At 47.4% G+C, this 24,779-nt stretch overlaps 1 protein-coding gene across 1 annotated transcript in view; it reads left to right on the forward strand.

Annotated features, from left to right (window-relative positions):
- The window catches only part of LOC146079844 (uncharacterized), a 267,124-nt gene that overhangs the window by 221,181 nt on the left and 21,164 nt on the right, over nucleotides 1-24,779 (forward strand). The window lies entirely within an intron of this gene.

Genomic DNA, 24,779 nt, shown 5'->3' on the forward strand with positions numbered 1-24,779 from the left:
CCCCCTCCCACCCCCCTTCGGCACTGCAGATGCCATTGTGCGGCGTCGGGTCTCGGACCAACAGTATTTTTTATTTTGTACATTTCTCCTCTATAACATTATTTCCCACCCTCCCCCCCTCAGGTTAACGGCTATAATCTTAATTCACTTCTAATTTCTACTTTTTATCTTAATCCAGTATCCGATCTGTATCATAAATTATTTTCACCATTTATTCCATATTAAGTGATGTTTTCCTTCCATCCCCCTTGTCACATATAGGTATCTCTCATGGGCTATTGTTTCATCAACCAGAGCACCCCACGTGGCCACCTCTGGTCCAGCTTCTGCCATCCACTTTCTGGCAATACAAATTTTGGCCAGGGTGCACAGGTTGATAAAAAACTGCCTTTCATATTTGTTCATAGAGCCATCCTCTATTATTGCTAAAATACAAGCTCTAGGTGTACAACTATTACGGGGGATACCCTTAGATATCATTATGCTAGTGACCTCTACCCAGAATCCGGCCACTTTTGGGCACATCCATAGCAGATGCCAGAAGGTCCCGGCGGGGTCTTTACATTTAGGACAGTTCGCATTCGCTCTGCCCCCAAATTTATACATGCGTTCTGGTGTCATATACGTCCTATGCAACACGTACAGTTGAATTTGTTGAAACCTGACTTGGTTGGTGGCAGTTTTAACACTGGCCAGTGATTTCCTCCAGTCTGCCTCTGATATAAACCCTATATCATTTTCCCATTTAGCTTTAACCTCGCCTAATGCCTCCCTCTGTTTGATTTGCATTAAGGCTTTGTAGCAATATGAAGTTTCATGTCTAACAGGAATTTTTTTAATTAGTTTTTTTGTCATTGATTCACATATAACAGGTTGTCCCCCATCAAACTGCTTCTCCAACCCGTGTCTTAGTTGAATATATCTGAACAAAAATTTATTAGATAGCGCATATTCTGTTTTTAATGATTGAAATGAGTGTAGGCCTATATCAGTGTATACTTGGCCAATTTCTATTATGCCTTTTTTCCCCCAGATTTTTTCAACTTGCAGTTCTTTTAATTCTCTAAGTGGGTAGGCATTATACAAGGGTGTTTCTGGGTCGATACCCCGGCTCCCCAGAACCGTCTCTGCCTGCCTCCATATCAAGATTCCCTGCCTTATTATTGGTGGCCACCTACGTTTTAAGTTACCACTCAAGAGGAGTTGCATGGGGGTGTGCCCTGGGGACACTAATCCCACCAGTTGTTCCACCCATTCAAATTCCCCTCCCCTCTGGACCCAGTTTTTAATTTGCGTTAAATGGGATGCTATATAGTACATCCAGAAGTCAGGCAGGGCTAAACCACCCTCCCCTTTTCTTCTGGTCAAAACGTCTTTTCTAAGCCGAGCTCTTTTACTGCCCCAGACCAGTGTGGATATAAGGCCATCAATAAGTTGAAAAATTCTACGGGGGAGGTATACCGGTGAGTGTTTCATTATATACATTATTTTGGGTTGAAGAATCATTTTAACTAGGTTAACCCTGCCTGTCATTGTCAGAGGTAACCTGCCCCATGGTCCTATCCTGGACTTAACATAGTCAATTTGGGGTGTTAAATTAAGTGACTCGAACCTAGTTATCTCCCTCGTGACCCAAATACCCAAATATTGAAATTCATCAACCCATTTCAATGGGGTGTCAATTGCCCTTTTCTGGGCGGGGGTGTCGCTCAACGAGAGGATACAGGATTTGGCCCAGTTGATACTAAGGCCCTTATTCTGATCTGTGCGGCCGGAGCCGCATACGTTGCTCCGGCCGCACAAACCAATCCCCGCCTACAAGACGGATCGCCACGGCCGTCCGTACGCGGACGGCTGGCGATCCGCATGAAAATGGTGGGGCGTACGCCTCCACCATGGTGGGAGCTGCCCCCTGCATTCGATGGTCGACGACCATCGAAGGCAGGGCCGCACGCTCCCCCTGCTCACGCAAGCTTAGACCACACGGACAATCGTCCGTGTGAAAGCTTGTATGGGGGTGGAGAGCTGACATCCGGCGATGTCAGCTTTCCGCCCCCATCACTGGCGTCATAGCCTCATTACCATGCATACGCCCCGCGTTTGCATGGGAACGCCCATGAAACGCGGGGCGTATGCATAGGGAAATGAGGGTATTAAGCCCCTCACGCCCCTATACGCCCCCTTTGCGGCGTATAAAATTTGTGTGCGGCGATTTCGCCTGCACATGCGCAGAGTGACCTCTGCGCATGTGCAGAGTGAAAACATCGGCGGTACGGCCGCACGCGGGCCGTACCGCCGAGATCAGAATAAGGGCCTAAGTCCTGAATGGGCTCCAAATGTATCAATTACTTCCAGAACTTCTGGTATTGTCCTGTGATAATCTTGAATAAAAAGCAATATATCGTCTGCGTAGAGTGCAATTCGGTCTTCTTTTTCCCCTATTTTTAGGCCCTGGATTACCGAGCTATTCCTAATTCGGTATGCCAGTGGCTCTATGGCTATTGCAAATAGCCCCGGAGACAACGGGCACCCCTGTCTTGTACCCCTCTCTATGTTAAATCCAGGTGAGGTAAAACCATTGACAGACACCCTTGCCTCCGGGGCCACATACAACATCCTAATCCAATTAATAAACACCGGGCCTATCCCTGCCCACTCCAAAGCTTCCCAAAGATATCCCCACTCAATGGTGTCGAAAGCCTTGGCGGCATCCAAGGAGATAACCGCCAAGTCTTCCCCACCCTTTTGCGGGGTTTGCAGATGGTAGTATAGTCTTCTTAGATTAGTCGTAGTCGACCTCCCCGGCATAAAGCCGGTTTGGTCCGGGTGGATTATTTCATTTATTACCTGGTTGAGTCTTTTGGCCATTATCTTGGCCAAAATCTTAACGTCGTTTGTCAAGAGTGAAATAGGTCGGTACGACCCAACCTTTCTTGGATCCTTATCTTTTTTGGGAAGAACTACAATCAAGGCTTCTGACATAGAGGCTGGCAGAGTCCGTCTCTCGTATAAGTCAACATATAAATCCAGGAGTTTTTGGGAAAAGAAGTTCTTATGTCTTTTATATAATTCCTGCGGAATCCCATCCATTCCCGGGGCTTTACCCCCAGGGATGTCCATTATTGCTAGTTCTACCTCTGTAAGTGTTATTGGGGCATCTAGCATCTTTCTTGATTCGCTTGATAATGTAGGGTGCGCAATTTCTCTAAGGTATGTACGCGTTTCATTGGGGGAATGACCCTGTTGTGTTGTATAGAGTTCTTTAAAGAACTGCCTGAACCTTTCGGCTATTTTAGGAGTTTGTGTAATTAATCCACCCACCGTGTCCTCAATCTCTGTAATAATACTCCTAGATCGTTCTGCTTTTGCCAGTCCGGCTAAGTAGCTCCCGGGCCTATCCCCTTCTGCATATCTAGTGTGCCCTGCAAATAGCTCTCTGTACATTGTCTTATCCCTTAGACACCTACACCAATCCTCTTGGGCTTTCACCCATGCTTCCTTGTCTGCCTGAGTTTTCCCCTGGAGATATTGTTGTTCTAATACCGCGCAAGTTAGCTCTAAATGTTGTTCTTCTTTTTTATGTTTTTTTTTTAATCTTGCTATCTCTTTTATAAACAGGCCTCTAAGGTTGGCCTTAAATGTGTCCCAGATAATCTCTACCGGCGCTGACCCCTGATTAACTTCAAAGAAATTTTGCCACTGGGGTTCTGCTGTATCCCCCACTTTAAAGTGAGTCAGCCAGTTTGCATTTAACTTCCAGGGGTTGAAACCCCTCTCCTCTCCTAGGTCCACACTGATCTCAAGTGGGGAGTGATCAGAGATGCCTCTCGTCAGATATTTCGCACTTTGTATTCTGGGCATCCAATCCCGTGTGACAAGGGCCAGATCGATCCTTGAGAATGATGAATGAGAACTAGAGAAACAGGAGAACTTCTGTTCCCCTGGATGTCTTGTCCTCCATGCATCCAGTAGTCCCATTTCCTTAATCAACTTTGGGAAACCCTTACACCCTATGCCACCAGTTCTATTTATCATACCCTTCCTATCTAGTGCTGGGTCAAGTGTGTTATTGAAATCCCCCATTATTACTACTGGTAGGCCGGGAGATAAAGCCATAAATTCAGCGGCTTTTTTTAGGACCTCGTAATTAAAGGGGGGCGGTATGTATATTGATATAATCAAAAATTCCAACGGGCCTAGTTTACATTTAATAAAGACATACCTCCCTCCCGGGTCAGTTTGCACCGAAACCGGGGAGAAGGGGATGCCCTTACGTATTAGCACTGATACCCCTCTGGAGGCGCTTGAGAAAGAGGAATGAAAAGCCCAACCCACCCAAGCTTTCTTTAGAGAGAGCAGTTTATTTCCTACTAAATGTGTCTCTTGGAGACAAACAATGTCGGCTGCATATTGTCGGATCTGTCTCAGAACCAGTGAGCGCTTGATTTTGTCATTTAGTCCCCTCACGTTCCAAGTGAGGAGACTATACCTTACTGCCACCATAGGTCACAATTTAGCATCATATAATTCCCACACGGTGAAGCATTCATAATACGATATTCTACTGGATTTTAGCTTTGTTAACCTGATACCCCGACCTTCCCCCCTCCCCCCTCCCCCCCACCCTGCATGCCCACCCTCTCTTCTATAAATGACATGCTTCCCTACCAACCCCCCCTCCCATACCCCCTTCCCACCACTATCCACCACCATTGAGGCAATTAATATAATGGCTACGAGCTGGGGGCTCCCTCCTGCTCCTTAGGCCATCATAATTATAGCCCTCCCCATTAGCTGATTGCTCAAATTTCACTATATCTAGGTGGAGTCCATCCCCAAGTGGGTCCCTCAGTACCCCAAAAGAAAAAAGGTGACAGGCAGAGATTCGTACCCATTTATAGCTACCTTCCTCCAGTCTGTTATAGCTTTTACACCTATACCGCTAATATACCACAGTCCCGGCCTCTTTGTTTCATACGTGGCAAATATGCACAGGGAAAAAGGGAAAAAATAAGACAAGAGAAGACCAAAAAGCCTCCAACATATTTTTCTAGTTGTTTTTAGACCCAGCCATATTCTGGCTGTCTAGAATGCATAAGAGACTAAACTCTTAATATTTTATCAGTTTGTGTATATTTTCTCCCCCCTCCCACCCCCCCCCTCCCCCCGCCCCCTCCCTATGCAGCTACAGGTACACATTTCAGAAGAAAATTACAATCCTTTTACCCCCTGCAAAGAATTATCGCCTCACAATACAGGTATCATAATACATTAGTAACAGGAGAAGGGGGAGGGGAGAGAAGGAAAGAGGAGAGAGAGAGAGGAAAAAAAAAAAAAAAAAGAGATATATAAACATTACTGCTTTGCAATATGCCTCGCACAGCTGTTCACATCCCTAATACTTTATACTAGCATTTTTGTAATGAGTGAACATGCTGTGCTGAGCCATCTGATCACTCCTTATTATACATATTAACTAGTGTCCATTGTGCGTTTGCCTGGAAATTTCGAGTCCAGCCAGGCTGCGGCTTCTTTTGGTGTTAAAAAGAATTTTGTGTTGCATTCATGCACCACCCGAAGTTTAGCTGGAAAAAGGACTGCATACATAATATTGCGCTCTTTGTTTCTGTACCCCCACAGCATAATCTGGGAACACTGAAACCCTCATATTATCCCATAACAAAGGGCCTTTAGCTCTATTCAGTTTCAGGATTGTGTCCCGGTCTGAGAAGTGCAGTATTTTTGCAATGAGCGTACGGGCCGGTGCTCCTGGGGGAGGTGCTCTCATGGGGACTCGGTGTGCTCTTTCCACCGAGAAATATTTGGAAAAGGCCTCTTGACCATATGCTTTTATTAACCAGTTTTCCAAAAAACTCTCTGGACTTGACCCCTCCTTCTTCTCAGGTAAACCCACGAATCTTAAATTATTCCTCCGGAATCTCCCCTCCATATCGGTCATTTTGGTGTTAATTAACTTTATTTGAGTAGCCATGTCCTCCATTTGTGTTACAAGTGGGGTGACTGTGTCCTCTAGGGACGAGGTGCGATTTTCTACCTCCTTAACTCGCTCTTTAACCCTTTGGACCGATTGACGAATCACGTCCAAGTCCTCTTGGACTTTGTCAATTTTGTTAGTAAGTCGCCCCTCACTTGCCGCCAGGGCATCAAGCACTTTTTGTATTGAGGAGGCATTTGGCTCCACATTAGGGGGGGTGACCGGAGGAGAGGTCTCTTCTCTGTTAGGGGGCGTTGGGGTAACTGGTTGTCTAGAGAATTTTGCAAGCTTATTAGCTGCGGCCGATTTTTCTGTTTTCCCCATATTTCCCTTCTTCTCCTCCCTCGGAGATATTAATTTTATAGGCGGGGGGGGAGAGAACAAAAAGCAGAGAGAAAAAAAAAAAAAAAAAGAAGGAGAAAAAAAAAAAAAAAAATAGAATACAGGTTTCTTCTCAGTCCGAGTACTCCTTCAATACAATGTATTTTCACCCCTCAGTCTATTTCACCCAGTACCCAACTTTCAGCCAAATTTGTTGGAGGGTTTAAGTGACTTTTAACAGAGTAAAGGAATGTTACTCACATTTAATGCAGCTCATATAGATTCGGCACAAGTTTTACCACTCTGAGAGGGGTCAAGGCGAAGTCCTCCTCCTGTTGTTCGTGCTTCCTTTTCATGAATTGAAAAAAAAATGTCAATCTCCCAACCTCCGGTCTGTACCCCCACCGGCCGCCTCCGTCACGCTGCAAGTTGCCGCCTGGCTTCTGACTCAGGCCGTTATCTGCTCGCGGCTCCTCCAGCTCATACTCTCCCGGCTCCAAGTGTCCAGCAGTCACTCCGGCTCTCACCCGGTCTGCTGCTGCCCGACTCCTCTTCCCGGCACAGGTTGGTTACTGGCAAGGTGCTGCGGCGTCTGCTTCTGCTGGAAGCGGTAGTTGTCGGCACTGGCTCTCACCCGGCTCACTGCTGCCCGACTCCTCTTCCCGGTCCAGGTTAGCTTCTGGCAAGGTGCTGCGGCGTCTGCTTCTGCTGGGAGCGATGCGCTGTATTTTTATCGTCGGATCCGGCTCTCACCCAGCTCACTGCTGCCCACTGCTGCCCAACTCCTCTTCCCGACAGCGGCTAGTGTTTGGCCAGATACTGCGGCGTCCTTTTCTGCAGGGAGCGGTGCACTATGGCCTTTGTCAGCGTCTCCCGCTCTCACCCGGCTCGCCGCTGTGCAGCTCTGGCGTATACCGAAAGTGCTGCGCACCGACTGCACGTGTCTCTGCCCGCTGCCTTCCCAGCGTCCGCCTCTTCGTCGCCCAGTAAACGCGTCACCTGGTCCGCTCGGCAATCATCTCTGAGGGTAAAGTAGGGGGATAGCACTCCTATTTTTTGTCCGTCCGCAATCAAGCTTCCCTGGGGAGGTCAGAACAGGATATTTGCCTTATCTTGGAGCAGGAGAGAGCAGCGACCTGCGTTTCACTCCCTGCCCTCCGTAGCCACGCCTCGAGTTTTTCAGTCTTATCAAGTATGTACTGTGAATCAATCTGGTCATAAGCTTACTGTGAACAAACATAAACACACACACAAATATACACCCCCCTCCCTCCACCCCCTCCCTGTATAGCCTAATCCCCTAGGCATACCTACTTCCCTGTCCCCCCTCAACAAATATCCCCCCTTTACACTATAACCAACTAAGTTGACTCTTGGGGCAATAAACAAATGGCCACCAAAGAGGCCTACCCCCACCCTCCCCCGTGTTCCCACCGCCTGCTTACACATAATTTATTATATCTTAATGACTTAAATTCTCCCCCCATGTTTTCCGCCCAAGCATAATTTCCCCCATATCGAAAAAACCACTGGACATATAAGCAGAAAACAAGCAATCAAAAAATGTCCTTTTTTTAAGGCAGACTAGTTGGATGAAACCTGTTTTCTACCCGGATAAGTGCCATCTTACCATCTCGCTGCCTCCACTGGAGTGAAAAAAAACCTTTTAGCACCATCCGCCACTATTCTGAGTTTGGACGGATAGAGCATAGAATATTTCAAATCAAGCTCCCTGAGGCGAATTTTAATGTCCTTAAATTTTGCTCGATCCTTCTGCACCTCTAACGGAAAGTCTGGAAAGGCCGAGATTCTCCTGCCATTATAGGCAAGGTCCGACTTATCCCTAGCCAACCTCAACACACAGTCCCGATCTTTGAAATTTAAAAATGTGGCTATCAAGGTCCGTGGTGGTCCACCAGGAGGGGGAGCCTGACCTGGAATGCGATGGTCTCTCTCAACTACAAGTTTGGAGTTTCTGCTACGGTCTTATTGGTGGCCTACCATTCGAACTGATGTAGCCAACTTTGTCTCTTCCTGTATTAAATGTGCACAGTATAAAACTCCATGTACTTCTCCAGCCAGAGCTCTCTTGCCTCTTCCAGTGCCCACGGAACCCTGCACCCATTTGTCCATGGACTTCATATCTGAATTGCATCATTCAAAGGGACATTCTGTTATTTGAGTGGTGGTTGATAGGTTTTCAAAAATGGTCCATTTCTACCCTCTAAAAACTCTCCCATCAGCACCAGTCCTTGCGCAACTCTTCAACAATACCATCTTCAAGCTCCACGGTCTCCCCAAGGAGATTGTTTCCGATAGAGGAGTACAATTCATAGTCAGATTCTGGAAATCATTATGTTCTGCTGTTCAGGTGAAACTTAAGTTTTATACTGCTTACCATCCTCAAACCAACGGTCAAACTGAGTGTGTCAACCAAGATCTGGAAGCCTTCATTCATCTTTTCGTAGCTTCTTCACAAGATGACTTACTACCCTGGGCAGAGTTTGCTCATAACAATTCCTATCACTCCTCTTCAGGAACAACTTTTCACCACCTTTGGCAAACATCCCAGAGCTCCACAATTCACGAGTTTACCAACAGCTGAGATACCGGCAGTAACTTCTTCCTTGCACCATTTTTCCAAAATCTGGTCTCAGGTCCACAAGGCTCTTCTTAAAGCTTCTGTTCGTTACAAAAGATTTGCCTGATAGGAGGAGAAAGGGCAGTTCCTAATCGAAAGGTAGTTTGTCAACTTGGAACCTACCACTACAACTTACATCAATGAAGTTGGCCCCACGTTTTATAGGACCATATCCGATAATCCAGGTCATCAATCCTGTGGCTTATCGCTTGAGACCCCATCCTCCATGAAAATCTCATATTCTTTTCATATTTCTCTGTTGAAACAGTTGAGGCTAAATATGTATCAGAGATGGGTACGTAGTAGTAGTAGTAGTAGTAGTAGTATAGTAGTAGTAGTAGTAGTAATTTGTTTATTTGTAAGGTGCCACAAAGTGTCCGCAGCGCCGTACATAGCAAACAAAGAAACAAATGACAAGGTAACGTGCAGGGTGTGTTGATAAAATACAGCATAAATAGGGGTATAGCTGGTAGAACTAAAATCAGCATCAGTTCTGAAGTAGTTGTCGAAATTGTCGAGGAGACTGAAGATGAAGTAAAGGAAGGGAAGAACAGTTCAGGAGCACTGGTGAGGTAAAGAGGTAGGGTGAGTATGTGAGGAAGGAGGGCCCTACTTAGAAGAAGAAAAAAGAAGGGTGGAACCGCGCTTACCTAAACAACATGCAACAGGTGTTGGTAAAAGTGAACAAGTATTTAATATGAATAAAAATAAAGATGTAAAATTGATGGATCACATATCCAATAAAAACATCGATACCTCAATGAGTTTATGTGAGAGTATGCATAGTCACCCACAGTAGTACTGTACAGTCCTGAGTCTGTTCCTAGGTTGCCTCTGTATTCAAGTCCCGATAATGGTTGCCGTGATGGGAGAGATGGAATCTCCAATCCAGGGAGCTCCTGCTGTTAGTGGGTGCTCTACCTGGGGTGATGTTGTCGAGAGCCAGGGAGCGCCGGATGTTGTTGGTGCTCTATCTGGTGGTGGGGAATAATTTCCCAGAGTTACAGGCTGCGGGATAGATTTCAGAGGCTGGTCCGGTCACAGGATTCAGATTGGATAGACAGGTTAGATGTGGGAGTCTTAGGTCTCTTCCACCGATGCGTTTCGCTGTTCAGCTTTATCAAGGTGATGCTTAGGGTATCTTGGGGCAGTGTTTTATACCCTCTCTATTAGGGATAACAATTACCACCTGTTGCATGTAAATTAATGTGAGCTAATCTCGCGAACATATTCAACATCCGTTGCTATCATTAAGAATAGGAGACAAAACTATATCCAATGATAACCTTTTTGTTGTAAAACGAGTGTTATAAAAGGCAAAAATACTAATTTAATATTTTACAAACACAGGACCCGTTTCCGGATATCCGGCTACCTTATTTCCGGGTCAGGTGAACCGCACATGCGTTCCACCGATGCTCGGCATTATAACTTCTATTGTGGACTGCTATGCCCTTAAACAAAATGGTGGATAGAGTACTTCCGGGTTTCGTGTGACGGGATTAATACAGAATATTAAAACAGGATCATCTCTTAGTAGACGTCATTCCCCCCAAACCACTATTTGTGTTCAGAAAAAACAAATCCATCAAAAGTTCCCTGGCCCCGAGTTTTCTTAAACCGGTTGCACCTACATTAGAGGGAGAAGGCTCCAACACATGGCTTGGGTGTCAACCTAAAGGCTACTTCAGGTGCGGTGCATCGATATGCACAACCTGTGAATACATTGAACACAAGGGTTGTCACTCTATAGAAGACAAAGAGTACCAATGTCAAAATTGACCATTATCGGGACTTGAATACAGAGGCAACCTAGGAACAGACTCAGGACTGTACAGTACTACTGTGGGTGACTATGCATACTCTCACATAAACGCATTGTGGTATCGATGTTTTTATTGGATATGTGATCCATCAATTTTACATCTTTATTTTTATTCATATTAAATACTTGTTCAATTTTACCAACACCTGTTGCATGTTGTTTAGGTAAGCTCGGTTCCACCCTTCTTTTTTCTTGTTGTATATTGTTTGGGACTGATATCCCACTTTGGAAACCGCTGCTTCGGCTTAACATACTCCTTCCAGGCGCTCTCTAAGGTCACATTGGTGGCCTAACCTTTCTCCATTACCCTACTCAGAAGAGTTAACAGACTAAAAGGAGGTGGCACAGATAACTGAAAAACAGAGAGCGCAGTGGTGACAGTATAAAAAGTTATTTATTAATAACACATAGATAAATCTATATTAAATATAATAATTCATTAAGCACTGACATCTGTTGGGCACGTTCATTTAAAAAACTTTAGAGACAGTAGGCCTTATTCTAGTCCACTCTTTCTGACAAAATCCTTCTTAGATGGACAAAACCATGTGCACTGCAGGGGGGCAGATGTAACATGTGCAGAGAGAATTAGATTTGAGTGAGTTATTTTGTTTCTGTGCAGGGTAAATACTGGCTGCTTTATGTTTACACTGCAATTTAGATCTCACTTTGAAGTAAAACCCCACCCAAATCTAATTCTCTCTGCACATTTTATATCTGTCCCACCTGCAGTGCACATGGTTTTGTCCATCTAAGAAGGATTTTGTCAGAAAGAGTGAACTAGAATAACCCCCAGTGTTTCTTTCTGTATAAAAGGAGGTGGGTGGATGAACGAAAAACAATAGGATAAGTAGGAATGGATGGAGGGGTGGGGTAGGAAGAGTGGAAGAGGTTAGGAGGAGGAGCGATAGGCTAGTCGGAAGAAGTGGGTTTTGAGGGAGCTCCGCTTGAAGGAGGTAAGGGAATCAGAAAGCCTGATGGGTGGCGAGAGGTTGTTCCAGTGCAGGGGGGGGGGGCGGCGCAAGAGAAGTCTTGGACAGAGGCGTGGGATTAGGTGAGAGGTCAGGCTGCCGGCCGGCGATGGAGCGAAGAAGGTAGGAGGGAGTATGGATAGAGATGAGTGAAGAGAGGTAAGGAGCGGTGGAGGAGGAGAGAGCCTTGTAGGTGGTGGTGAGGAGTTTAAAGAGAACTCAGAAAGGAATGGGGAGCCAGTAAAGAGATAGACAGAGGGGGGAGGCGGTGGGAGAGGAAGATGAGACTATCAGCGACGTTAAGAATGGATTGGAGAGGGGCGAGGCGGGCAAGAGGTAGCCCGGAGAGAAGGATGTTGCAGTAGTCAAGGCAGGAGATGACAAGAGAGTGAATGAGAATTTTGGTTGCGTCAGTGGAGGGGAATGGTCTGATGCGCGAGATGTTGCGTAGGTGAAAGCGGCAAGACTGTGATAGAGCACAAATGTGGGGGCTGAAAGAGAGGGAGGAGTCAATGATGACACCGAGGCAGTGCGTTTGGTCGGTGGAGGTGATCTTGGTTTCACCAATGCTGATGGAGATAGTGGGAGAAGAGGGGATATTCGGGGGATGAAAGATTAGAAGTTCAGTTTTAGCCATGTTGAGTTTCAGGAAGCATTGGGTCATCCAGGCTGAGATGGCCGTGAGGCATTCGGAGACCTTGGACAGGAGTGATGGGGATAGGTTGGGGGAGGAGAGATAGATTAGGATATCATCATCATAAAGGTGGTAATGGAAGCCGTAGGAGCAGATGAGGGTGCCCAGAGAGGTGATTTAGAGGGAGAGACAAGGAGGGGGGCAAAGGACTGACCCTTGGGGTCAGTCCTTGGCCCTCCAACCATCAATACAGAAAGAGACACTGAATTCGAGGTCAAGAGAATTCTGTACTGTAGTTATCGCAATGCTCGTCGACAGTTCTTGGTTGCATGGTCGGGTTATGGTCCTGAAAAGAACTCCTGGGTAGAGGATACTGATCTACATGCTTCAAAACTTCTTAAACTATTCTTTCGCAGAAATCCACTTAAAAAACGTAAGTGTCCGGAGGCCACCCAGAAAGGAGGGGGTACTGTCACACACCACCGTGCGGCGACAGGGCGGGCACAGTACTCACCTGTCCCTGTCTGCTGCTGGCTGGCATTTGTCTGGTGGAGTCTTTGGTCAGGCTGGTGGCAGCAGGTCATGGCGGCTCAGGATGCTGGCTATGAAACGCTTGTTGGAGGCATGGCAGCCTGACCGTGTGTTGGTAGGTGCTGGGAGGCCGGTGCCACCATCTTGGAAAAGGCCAAAACAGTAATTGGCCAGGTCTGGGTCTTTCCCTCTGCCTCTGTTCAGGGGGCCCAACCCCTTTGCCATAAAGGGGATCTGCCTAGGGCTATCCTGGGTCAGTGCAAAGAGTCTCTTGGGCAGTACACAGCTCTGGGAAGATCCTGACTCCTGCTAGTGCCTCTGCTCACTGTGTCCTGTCAGTCAGTAGTCCCTGCTGGCCTCTGACCTCAGCTCAGCCTCTTCCTGGTATCCGGTCCATTGATCCACCTCCATTCCCAGGGAGCCACTGGACCATCACGGTACCCTCCGGTTCTACCTCCTGATCCTATCTTCAATCGTCCAATCTTCAATCGTCCAATCAGTCTTCAAACACCAATTCCTATATTTATGCAAAGACTTGTTTCTCAGTTCTTTCAAGGCTATTGCAAAGACTTAATATTTATGATTTGTTACTGCTCATCAAAGAAGTATTTGATTCAAGTTCATGTCATTTATATATTAGTTCTTTCATTAAACCTGCTCATTTTACACTTCCATCTTCTGGTCTATCATCCATTCCTGTGCACCACACAATACCATCTAATCCACCACCTGTGACACTGCCAATAACCGTTTGTCACTTCAAGAGTTTTTGGGGTCGCATTATCATTAGATAAGCAGATTTGGAGCCGCCTACTATCTGTGTCCTCAAATCTGCCATTAGGCACAACTTAAATAATATTTTTTTATATATATGTGACGTGGGGCAGCCAAATCCCCCCCTTGAAAAAATCCCTACCCCTGGGGATTAACTCATTTTTGCAGCCTACTGTCACTCAGGTCCATATACCTGAGATGATTACATGCAGTAAATGATACATAAACGTGTGGTTCCAATTGATTTATTTAGAAAATAGTGCTTAACATTAAAATATATAACCACACAACAAAACCAACATTATATAAATTATAATTTTCATTGCGCCCAATTCTTTTTAAGCAGTTCCTAATAAAAGTGAAGTTTTAAATTAATTCCATTATACACAATTAAAATTATTGTTTAACAAAAGAGTGCGCCCACAAAGCGTTTACTGTCCTTGGTTTGCCTCTTTGCAAACACAAGAAAATCCCACTTTCACTTCAAGAGTTGTAAGATACTGTACTGACTATTGGCTACATTTTCTACTTAGTCATCATCCCAGGGCATAGGGTACGAATCATAGCAAGAAACTTGATTTCATTTATGGAAGTCATTACAGAATCTAAAAGCACCTGAAGGCTTAGGTACTAGGACTGCCTGCTTTGCCTCGGGTTTGTGATATGGCCTTTTGTTTAATGATGTTGTGGAGTCACAACATCATGTTGGATGATCTGCATCTTTCCCAGAATGGGTTTCCCAAAACCTTTCTAGCATATTTCCCAGAATGGCACAAAACACATCTTGATACAGTGCTATGCCACCAAATTCACCAGTTCTTGTTTCTGTCCAGGGGTAAGTGACTTCAATGGGCACCTGGCATTCTAGAACATTTTTTTGCTGCTAAAGAGGGCTGACTGGCCCACCTCTATGATCTCATAAGGGTCCCGCCATTGTACATACATCTTACTTGCTGTGGTGGGCACAAGCACTAGCAACTTGTCTCCTGGTTTAAGGAACCGGTTGACTGCGGTGATGTCATAACTTTGTTTCTGACATTGTTGATCCCTTTCCATATGTTCATTCTGGTGCGATCTGCCTTAGACGGCTGTACAATTGGGACACAAACTGAACGATGTTAGGATCCTGACAAGGTTGTTGTTCCCATCCTTTTAGATCTTTTAATAGATCTAGAATCCCTCTGGGCTGTCTCCCATAGAGGAGCTCAAAGGAACTAAACCCAGTAGAGGATTGGGGCACCTCTCTTACCATGAACATTGATAAATTAGGAGCAAAGCCCAATCTAGTTTTTCTTGTGACACTGCCCTCTTCATCATTTGTTTAAGGGTTTGATTAAACCTTTCTGCCAGGCCATCTGTTTAAGGGTGGTACGCTGAGGTGGTAATCCTGTTTACCTTTTAACAATCAGCATAAATCCTTCATAAGCTTGGAAACAAAAGGAGTACCTTGGTCCATTAATACAATACTTCGGTATTCATAAGCGGGTATATATGGTTAGTAGCTCTCTGGCAATAGTGCCAGATTTCATATTGGGCAGGGGTATAACCTATGGGTACCTGGTGACATAATCCACTACCACTAGTATGTATTGGTGCCCTCGAGCAGATTTTTCCATAGACTCTATCAGATCCATACCAAACTACTTAAAAGGCATGGAAATGATAAGGAGGGGTACATATGGAGCCCTTAACTCTGGCAGAGGGGTTGTCCTCTGGCACACTGGGCATTCCTGACAATACCTCTTAGTTGAGGCATAGATGCCCTATCTGTATGCGTTGGATAGTTTTCGCCTTCTGTAAATGGCAACCCCACATGTGTGTGCAGCTTCTAATACCAACCGCTTTACTCCTGTACCGTAGTAACACGATATAGCAAATCATTTTTCAATACAAATATGGCACACCCTCTAATGGATAAGCTACCCTACCATTAACCACTTTTACAGTCTGAAAGGCGTGTAACAGATTGCTGTCATCTCCTGGAGGAACCATGTTGGCAGCGACAGTGCCAGTATCCACCAGGGTCCAAATCTATCAGCCTTCCAACTGCACCTGCATCCGGAACAGGGAGGACTCTGCTTGGGATAACTCTGCAGCCACCATGCTGACCAATGGCCGAGCCGTTGTTCCCGCACTACAATCCATTGGCTCTCCTTGTTTCGGGCAGTCCCGTCGCACTCAATGCACACCAAGGGAGGCGGAGCTTTTGGTTTAACCACTGGGACCTCAGTTCTGGGCTTCAGTACTGGCACGTATCCTAACCTATCTTTATTTATTTAGCTTTCCCAGCGTCAAGTGCCGCTCAATCAGCCCTGCCAACTCTTCAAATGTCTGGGAGTCAGCCTGAAGAGCCCACTGCTGACCCAGCATAGCCTGGTCCAGGGTGACTACCTCCTCAATCCCCACTGTGGAGTTTTTATCGGTCTGAAGACTTTGATGTTTATTTTCACAGCAGGTCACAGCATGCCAGGTTGATTCCATATGTGATCATAATTACATTCAATAGCATACAGGCAAACTTAGCATAACAAACTCTTGAAAGACAAAACAGAATGGTGGGAATAACCAGCGCAGACTGAAACTTGTATGTGATCCCGGGGAACAGCTGGTGTAATTCGCTGGTGATTAGAACCACACTTACAAAAAGGGGGTTTTCGATCGCCCAGGAAATTCGTCAAATAATGGGGGTAACTTATATTGAAATATTTGACTATAAGTACAAGGTGTGCTACCGCCAGGCACTAAAAAGGACACATATGAGAAACAACAGAGTGCCTTTATTGCGGTGCACAAAAGAGAGGGTACAAATAAAACATACATATAATGCACAAGACAACATTTTTAAAAAGGAAATACATTTCTTGACGTGGCGGGGGTCAAAAAGTGTGGTCTTTTTAATAGTACATTTTGGTAAAGAATGTGGGGTGCGACCAATGTTAGTGAAGGCAGTGAGTATTGAATAACAATTCACGGATTGGGAACCTTGTCCCTATTTAGCACCGGAATAAAGGCACTCTGTTGTTTCTCATATAGAACCACACTTACTTTACAGTTCTCCATAACAGTTACTTTGGAAATCCTGGCAGAATTCACAGAATAAAATATGGTTTAAAACCGGCACTTCACAATTCTATCTCGCGTGCATCAAAACGTATATTTTAAATTTCTCAAAGCAAATGATATTCAGCAATCAATATCAGAAGTATAATAACTTACTTTATTGTTCTTTCACAAGTGCCCATCAAGGTTTCTTTAGGTACTGGGCAAATGATGAAGTAAGAAAATTATTTAAATCCACAGACATATAAAATAACAAAAAAAAGTCCTCTAGCAGAGAAAAGAAGTCCAGCCTGATGGAAAAGACCGTCTTCCCCGTCACATACGCTGCAGACAAATGGAGGGGAGAACCGGGCGGCTTCAAACCTTCTTGTAGACTGATACAGACATGCGGCGCTGACTCCAATCTGTCAGCGTCGGCTGCGATAGTATCAACACGTTTCGGATATAATCATTTGTCAAGATGTGTTGCTGCATCTCCTTAGGACTTTATTTGTAGTCAAGCCTCCTGATCATGTGATGGATTTCAACCAATCTATGGGACCCATCCACGGAACACCTAAACCCGGCTCATTAACAATACATGTGCGGAGTTAACTCCTTAATATGTCATTTAAACAGCGCTGTAGCGTTCTTCCAATTGGATAAGACTAGCATATACAGTATGGAAAACCTAGCATACACACTAGTTCATACATAAGATAATATAACATATAAAATATATGGTACTCTTTACCTAGAACGGCGCCCGCGATCAGAATCGCGGGCGTCGGGGGTAAAAAATCGCGGGCATCGCGGGTAAATCGCGGGTACATCAAAATCGGGTACCCGCGATGACCGCGATTTTCCCATAGGGAACAATGTTAAAAAGCCTGATTGACCGCGATTTTACTTAAAAATGCCTCAATGCCCGCGATTTTACCATAGGAATCAATGTAAAATGGGCTACAGAGCCCAAATAGCCCCAATTAACCCTTAAATGTCCCCCCAATTTTTGTACGCCACCCCACGATCCACGCCAACCCGAAGCGTGGCGAGCGCAGCGAGCCCGCGAGGGGCGGCGGTACGCGTCCTCCGACCTTTTCATGCCCTACTATCCACGTCGGCGTGGAGTTGAGAATAGAATAGTGTGGCGAGCGCAGCGAGCCACCGAGCCCGAAGCGTGGCGAGGGGACGCGGATACCTTCACAGGTAAACGCGTCCCTTCGCGGGCTTCACAGGTGTCCGCGTCGCCACGGACACCTGTGAAGTCCGCGAGGGGACGCGTATAACTGTGAAGGTATCCGCGTCCCCTCGCGGGGCTCGCTGCGCTCGCCACGCTTCGGGCTCGGTGGCTCGCTGCGCTCGCCACACTATTCTATTCTCAACTCCACGCCGACGTGGATAGTAGGGCATGAAAAGGTCGGAGGACGCGTACCGCCGCCCCTCGCAGGCTCGCTGCGCTCGCCATGCTTCGGGTTGGCGTGGATCGTGGGGTGGCGTACAAAAATTGGGGGGACATTTAAGGGTTAATTGGGGCTATTTGGGCTCTGTAGCCCATTTAACATTGATTCCTATGGGAAAATCGCGGACATTGAGGCATTGAATGCAAAATCGCGGTCAATTAGGCTTTTTAACATTGTTCCCTATGGGAAAATCGCGGTGATCGCGGGCATCGCGTCGCGGCCGTTTATGTGCTGCCCGCGATGTCGCGATCACCGCGATGGGCGCCGTTCTAGGTAAAGAGTACCAAATATATATATAGAGAGAGAGATGGATCAACGACAAACATGATAATAGACCTATATTACATAATCCTGGACATATGCATTATATCATGTAGAACATTATGATCATATTGAGCCGGGTTGAGGGGACAGATAAAAAAACAGAAAAAAACAACATTAGTACAATAAAAACAAACAAGGGTTTTCCTTAAAATGCAGGAACACGTTATGTAGATCGAATCCTTTTTTTGGTACTTGTTTCCTAGCACGGCACCCGTCGGGTCCCATCGCATACCTTAACTTAAGGCAGGAGTGGATTGGGAATTGAAAGCAGCCCGGGAAATAATTAGAAGCAGCCCTGGGGGGGGGGGAAGCCTAGTGGTATGGGGGCGTGGCCTATTTCAACGAGGTCACAACGAGGGATAATCTGGACAGTGCACGGCGAAGGCGTGCCCAAACATTACACCATAATGCATATTACAAGTCACACACCCATATTATACCACATGCCATAATTCCCATTACACGTTATGCCAAGCGCAACAATAAAAAAATAAATAAAAATAAGGACAAGAGGGACAGTGCATGTCGAAGGCATGCGCCAATAACTTACACCGTCATGCCTATTATACCTCACACCCATTACATAGTATACTACATGCCCAGCCCATTACACGTTAGGCCATGACTGGACAATAAAATAAAAAATAGGGACAATATGGAGAGTGCCACACACTCCCATTACACATTATACCAAACACCATAATGCCCACACACTGTAATGGCTATTACATATTATGCTATATAAGTGCTGCCTACCTACTGTACATGTTAATTGCCAGGGCCTTCATGCTCGGTGCCAGGGCCTGTTGCCAAGGGGGAGGGCAAATGCTCGTTGCCAAGGGGAGGGCAAATGCTCGTTGCCAAGGGGGAGGGCAAATGCTCATTGCCAAGGGGGAGGGCAAATGCTCGTTGCCAAGGGGGAGGGCAAATGCTCGTTGCCAAGGGGGGGGGGGGGCAAATGCAGGCAGGCAACACCCCACAATACTCTCAGAGAAGAGTGTAAACATTTTTAGAACCATTTTTTCTCCTAAAGCCACAGTTGGATTTTCTTTCTGTTTCCTATTCTTTCCTTTATGCATAATAATCATTATCCCTCTAGCACGCAGCTATATATGTAATATACCTACACATCACCCAAGCAGGTGACCGTCCTCTCCTCCCTCACGGTGCCGGTTGGGTATTGTGCAGTCTCCTCCCGTCACTGCTGCTCCCAAGTTCCGGCCCCCCAGAAACGTGATGACGTCCACACGCAGGTGCTGCATGTTTCCTGTGCCCAGGGCTGCCATCAAAAATTGTGGGGCCCGGGACTGACAAAATAGGCAGGGCCCCCTCTCCCTATCATTACACAAAATGTTTTAATCTGATATTTTGTAGAATACCAGAGAAACATTTGAGAAATTGTATGTTTCTTGAAATCTAACTGAATACTGGCCTTAATGTTTCAAGAACAACTATGTGAATTTTAAATGGAACACTTTAGGGCATACTTGCCTACCCTCCCAGTATGGGCCCCCCTCTCGGCCCCCTGGGATGGTGGACAAGCCTCCTGCATCGCCCCCCGCAGCACCCACATCCCCCTTCTGTACTGCACCAAATACTAGATTTTGTGGGTCTGCGACCAGGGAGCGGGGCTAAAATTACATGAATCGCGTCATTTTGTGTAATTTTAGTCCCTCCCCTAATCTGTTGACCTGCAAATTGCCTCGTTTCAGTTGCAAGGCAGGCGCAATGCTGCCATTTTCTATCTCACAGTGACTTCCCCAAAAACCTTTGTCCAAACTGCGACCACCAACAGTATTTCTGCCCCCTGCATGCCCACTGGTGAGCGTGCATGTGCAGTGGTGCGAAAAGCATCAAATAATGTTTTACAAACCTGAATCAGCCCTTCAGTAAATAAATATTTCGCACCACAACAAAAACTATTTTATATGACTCTTGGTATATAATAAATGATCTCTTGTGCCAGGTTTTTATAGTAAGGGTATAGCCCGCAGTGCACACACAAAATCAGCAGGCAATGAAATGACTACAGCAGCCTGCACACAGTGCAAGCCCCAGAACCATTCTGCCCCTCTAAGCTATTCTGTAATTACCTTCCACCTTTCTTGTGTGTGTTGCTGTCTCTTTCCCACGCTGTCGCTGTGTGCAGAAGAAGCTCCTCATACAGCCGTCGCGCTGTACAATTAACTTTATTGTACCAGTCTCCAGATGGTGACACCAGAGGGGGCTTTTTTTTGGCGAGTGGCGGGTGACCCGGCGCTGGTGAAAGAACAGGGGCCCTGACTTCACTGTTGGTTGTGATAAGCAGGTGGCATGTTGTTAGAGGCCCTTTCATCAGAGATTGGTGCCGACGGCCATAGTGTCCGTGGCTGGCAGTTTGCGGTAGAGCAGCACCGCCCCCCCTCTGTGTCACACAACTGCACCCCCAGTCCGCCCTGATGGTGGCCCTGCCTGTTCCCCCTGCTCAGTGAGTGACAGGTGCGTGCAGGGCAGCAAGCCGGGCTTTCATTGGCAGTGATTGCTGGAGCCCGGCCAGCGGGGGCATGGGCCGAGTCCACACAGCAGCCGGAGGTGGGGTGCGGTGTGAGTGCGGCTAATTGCCGCACCCCCTGTACCCACATTGTGACGCCACTGACACCCAGCAAGGCTGCGGCTCTGGGGAGATCGCGGTACGGGGGGATAGGTAGTGGCAGCCAGAGCGCTGCAAAGACGCCACTTGCGGCTATTCAAATATCGCGCCTGCCCTGCCCTGCTCGCAGTCCGGCAGCCAATTAGGAGCTGCTGCTCCTGATTGGCTGGTGGACGGCGAGCAGGGCAGGCGCGCTATTTGAAATAGCCACAGGCGGAACTGCTCCCTCTCCTCATGGCGCTGCCGGTCTCTAGCTGGCTGTTTGTTTCACGTCAGCGCCATGATCTTCTCCCTCCGACAGCAGCATAGCCCAAAACAAATATGGCCGCCGTATATGTGCATTTAATATATGCGGCGCCCATATTTGTTTTGGGCAATGCCTGCCGTTTGTGACCAGGCTGGGCTGCGGCCGCTTCTAACCAAGGTAAGCGGCCCAGCCAGAGTGACATCTGGTCCGGCCCACCGGGAAACGGCCCGGTTTCCCGGTGGGCCAATCCGCCTCTGACTTAAGGTATGCAATGGGACCTGACCGACCCGATTTTCGGGCTTTAAAGACATTTTTAATACAATTTAAAAATCGGTCGCATCGCATGCCATTATAAGGGCATGCGACGCTACCGACCCGGTTTTTACATTGGACCCAATGCAAAAATGGTCCCTGAGACCCGATTTTACATTGGACCCAATGTTAAATGCCCCCCAGACTCGATTTTTAATTGTAAACCGACCCTGATGGTTAATTATGTCAAATGCCCCCCCCCCCCATTGTTAACGCTACGCCACGATCAATGTGAACCTGCAGATCCTCACCATGCGCAGGAACTGCGAATATGGCAGTCCCCTCTTTAGTGCAGATGGATGGTGGCTGGAGGCACTTAAATACCTATACAGATGAAGCAGATCTCATTAGAGCTGCTCCTGGTGATTCTATCGCCAATCACTGCTGCTTACCATCCATCAGTAGGGGGCGTGCGCACGAGACGCCTCGCCCTGCCGCTTTCCACTAGCTGCCTGCACCCCACCGTCTCCCTAAAGCGGAGACGGGCAGGGTATCCACTCCCCACCTCCAGTTGAAAGGGATGCGCGTGCATGTGAGACGCTCGCGTGACCCCTTCAGATGCAGCTTCTCTCCGCCAGCCTTCGCCAGCTCAGGGGATTTAGCGATTCCCTGAGCTGGCTGAGAGGCGCTACATCTGTATTACGCATCTGACTATTCGTGCTAATCTCGAGAAGCGCTGGATGGTTTTTGATGCAGTTTTTTTATACAGCATTTAACGGGGAAGGTTTAGGTGGTACTGCAGGAGCGGTGCTTTCATAGAACGCTTCAGGAAATCATTACAGCTCATCATTCACATATGTCCCTGCAACCATCTTTCTTTAATGCTCCACCTTCATCTGCTTCCATGAGTTATCCGTAATCTAGGAAAGTCTCTTTCCCACAAGTGCCTCTGTACCCTTCCTCCCCACGGGTGCCTCTGACCCCCACCCCATGAGTACTTCTGCACCCTGCCTCCCCAAGGGTGCCTCTGACCCCCACCCCATGATTTCCTCTGCACCCTGCCTCCCCAAGGGTGCCTCTGACCCACACCCCATGAGTACCTCTGCACCCTGCCTCCCCAAGAGTGCCTCTGACCCCCACCCCATGAGTACTTCTGCACCCTGCCTCCCCAAGGGTGCCTCTGACTCCCACCCCATGATTTCCTCTGTACCCTTCCTCCCCAAGGGTGCCTCTGACCCCCACCCCATGACTACCTCGGCACCCTGCCTCTCCAAGGGTGCCTCTGACACCCCCACCCCATGACTACCTCTGCACCCTGCCTCCCCTTGGATGCCTCTGACCCACACCCCATGAGTACTTCTGCACCCTGCCTCCCCAATAGTGCCTCTGATCCCCGCCCCATGACTACCTCTGCACCCTGCCTCCCCAAGAGTTCCTCTGGCCCCCACCCCATGACTACCTCTGCACCCTGCCTCCCCAAGAGTTCCTCTGGCCCCCACCCCATGACTACCTCTGCACCCTGCCTCCCCAAGAGTGCCTCTGACTCCCACCCCATGAGATCCTTCCCACATGCACTTATTATCTCCCCTCCCTATATGTACCTCTGAACATTGCCTCACCAAGCGTGCTTCTGCCTCCCACCTCCCTGTGTGCACCTGTCATCTCACCTTATCATATGATAAGGGGAGATGTCCCCACGATTGCCCCTGACCACTGCTTCCTCAATTGTGTTTCTTCCTCTTTATCTTCGCACTGATGGCTGTTTTTCTTTTACTTGCTTCACTAAAATGGTCTCCCCATTGCTGCCACCCTCCAATTCTTTCCATACTGCCCCCGCAATACTTTCGCCATTGCCCCCGCAATACTCTCCCCATTGTCCCCACCAAGCAATACTTTCCCCATTGCCGCACCTCGCAATACTCTCCCCATTGCCCCCAACCCGCAATACTCTCCCCATTGCCCGCAATCCGCAATACTCTCCCCATTGCCCCCAACCTGCAATACTCTCCCCATTTCCCCCGCAATTCTCTCCCCATTGCCCCCCCGCAATACTCTCCCCATTGCCCCCCACAATGCTCTCCCTATTGCCCCCCGCAATACTCTCCCCATTGCCCCCACCCTGTCACGACCACCATGTCTGCTACCCGTTCCCTCTGTGCTATGTCTAGCCCTGGGTCCACTGACAGGGTATCTCCTGTTATGGCGCTCACCTCCGCTAGCAATCCTCATGCTGGTAGTGTGCAAGGTGACAGCGGTGGTGTGTGACTCTGTGCCGTGTGGGGTCTGGATGGCGTGGGACCTGAGCCGCCATGATGGGTCCGTGTCAGGTTAGGCCTCTGGCTGGACACGCCGGCTGCAGCGCATCAGCGCACAGTTACTGCCGGCTGGTTCCTGTCGCCATCTCTGGCGGTGGCCATCTTTTAGGATCCTTCATCCTATGCTGCGTAGCTCCATTCAAGTGTCAGCCAATCACGACGCAGCTTCCCCTTCAAATACTGACTTGCCAGGCAAGACCGGCAGTCAGTACAATGATGTCTATCCGCACGCATCATTGACTCTCCCTGGTTGTCTGTAGTTACCACTGCAGTTCTTGCGCCTCTGGTGAAGTTCCCCTCCGGTATCCTGCTGATCTTCACACTGCCTGAACCATCCATCAAGGAACCTGCTGCCGCCTATACGGACTGGACAAGGTTAACCCCCCAAAGGGGTAATATCTTTCTCCTTATTCCTGACGGTTATTCTCTGTGGTCATCCCTGGTTTGCAGCTACGATCTTATTCAGCACAGCTTCTTTCGGACTTCACCATCCAATCATTCATCCAGTCATCCAATCCTTCATCCAATCATCCAATCCTTCATTCAATCATCCAATTCTTCATTCAATCATCCAATCCTTCATCCAGCCATCATCATTCTTCCAATCATCCAATTCTTTATTCAATCATCCAATCCTTATTCAATCATCTAATTCTTCAACCATTCATCCAACCTTTCAGTTGTCCAATTATTCAATTACCAATCATCTTCAAGCTCTTCAATAAGCATTATATATTATTGACTTTATCAGTTACCAATAACTACAGTTTTATCATTGTGTCATTATTCATCTTCTGTACCGCAGTATCTTCATTAAA

Source organism: Crinia signifera, chromosome 5, assembly GCF_055691185.1.
Source record: "Crinia signifera chromosome 5, ASM5569118v1, whole genome shotgun sequence".
Lineage (NCBI taxonomy): Eukaryota > Metazoa > Chordata > Amphibia > Anura > Myobatrachidae > Crinia > Crinia signifera.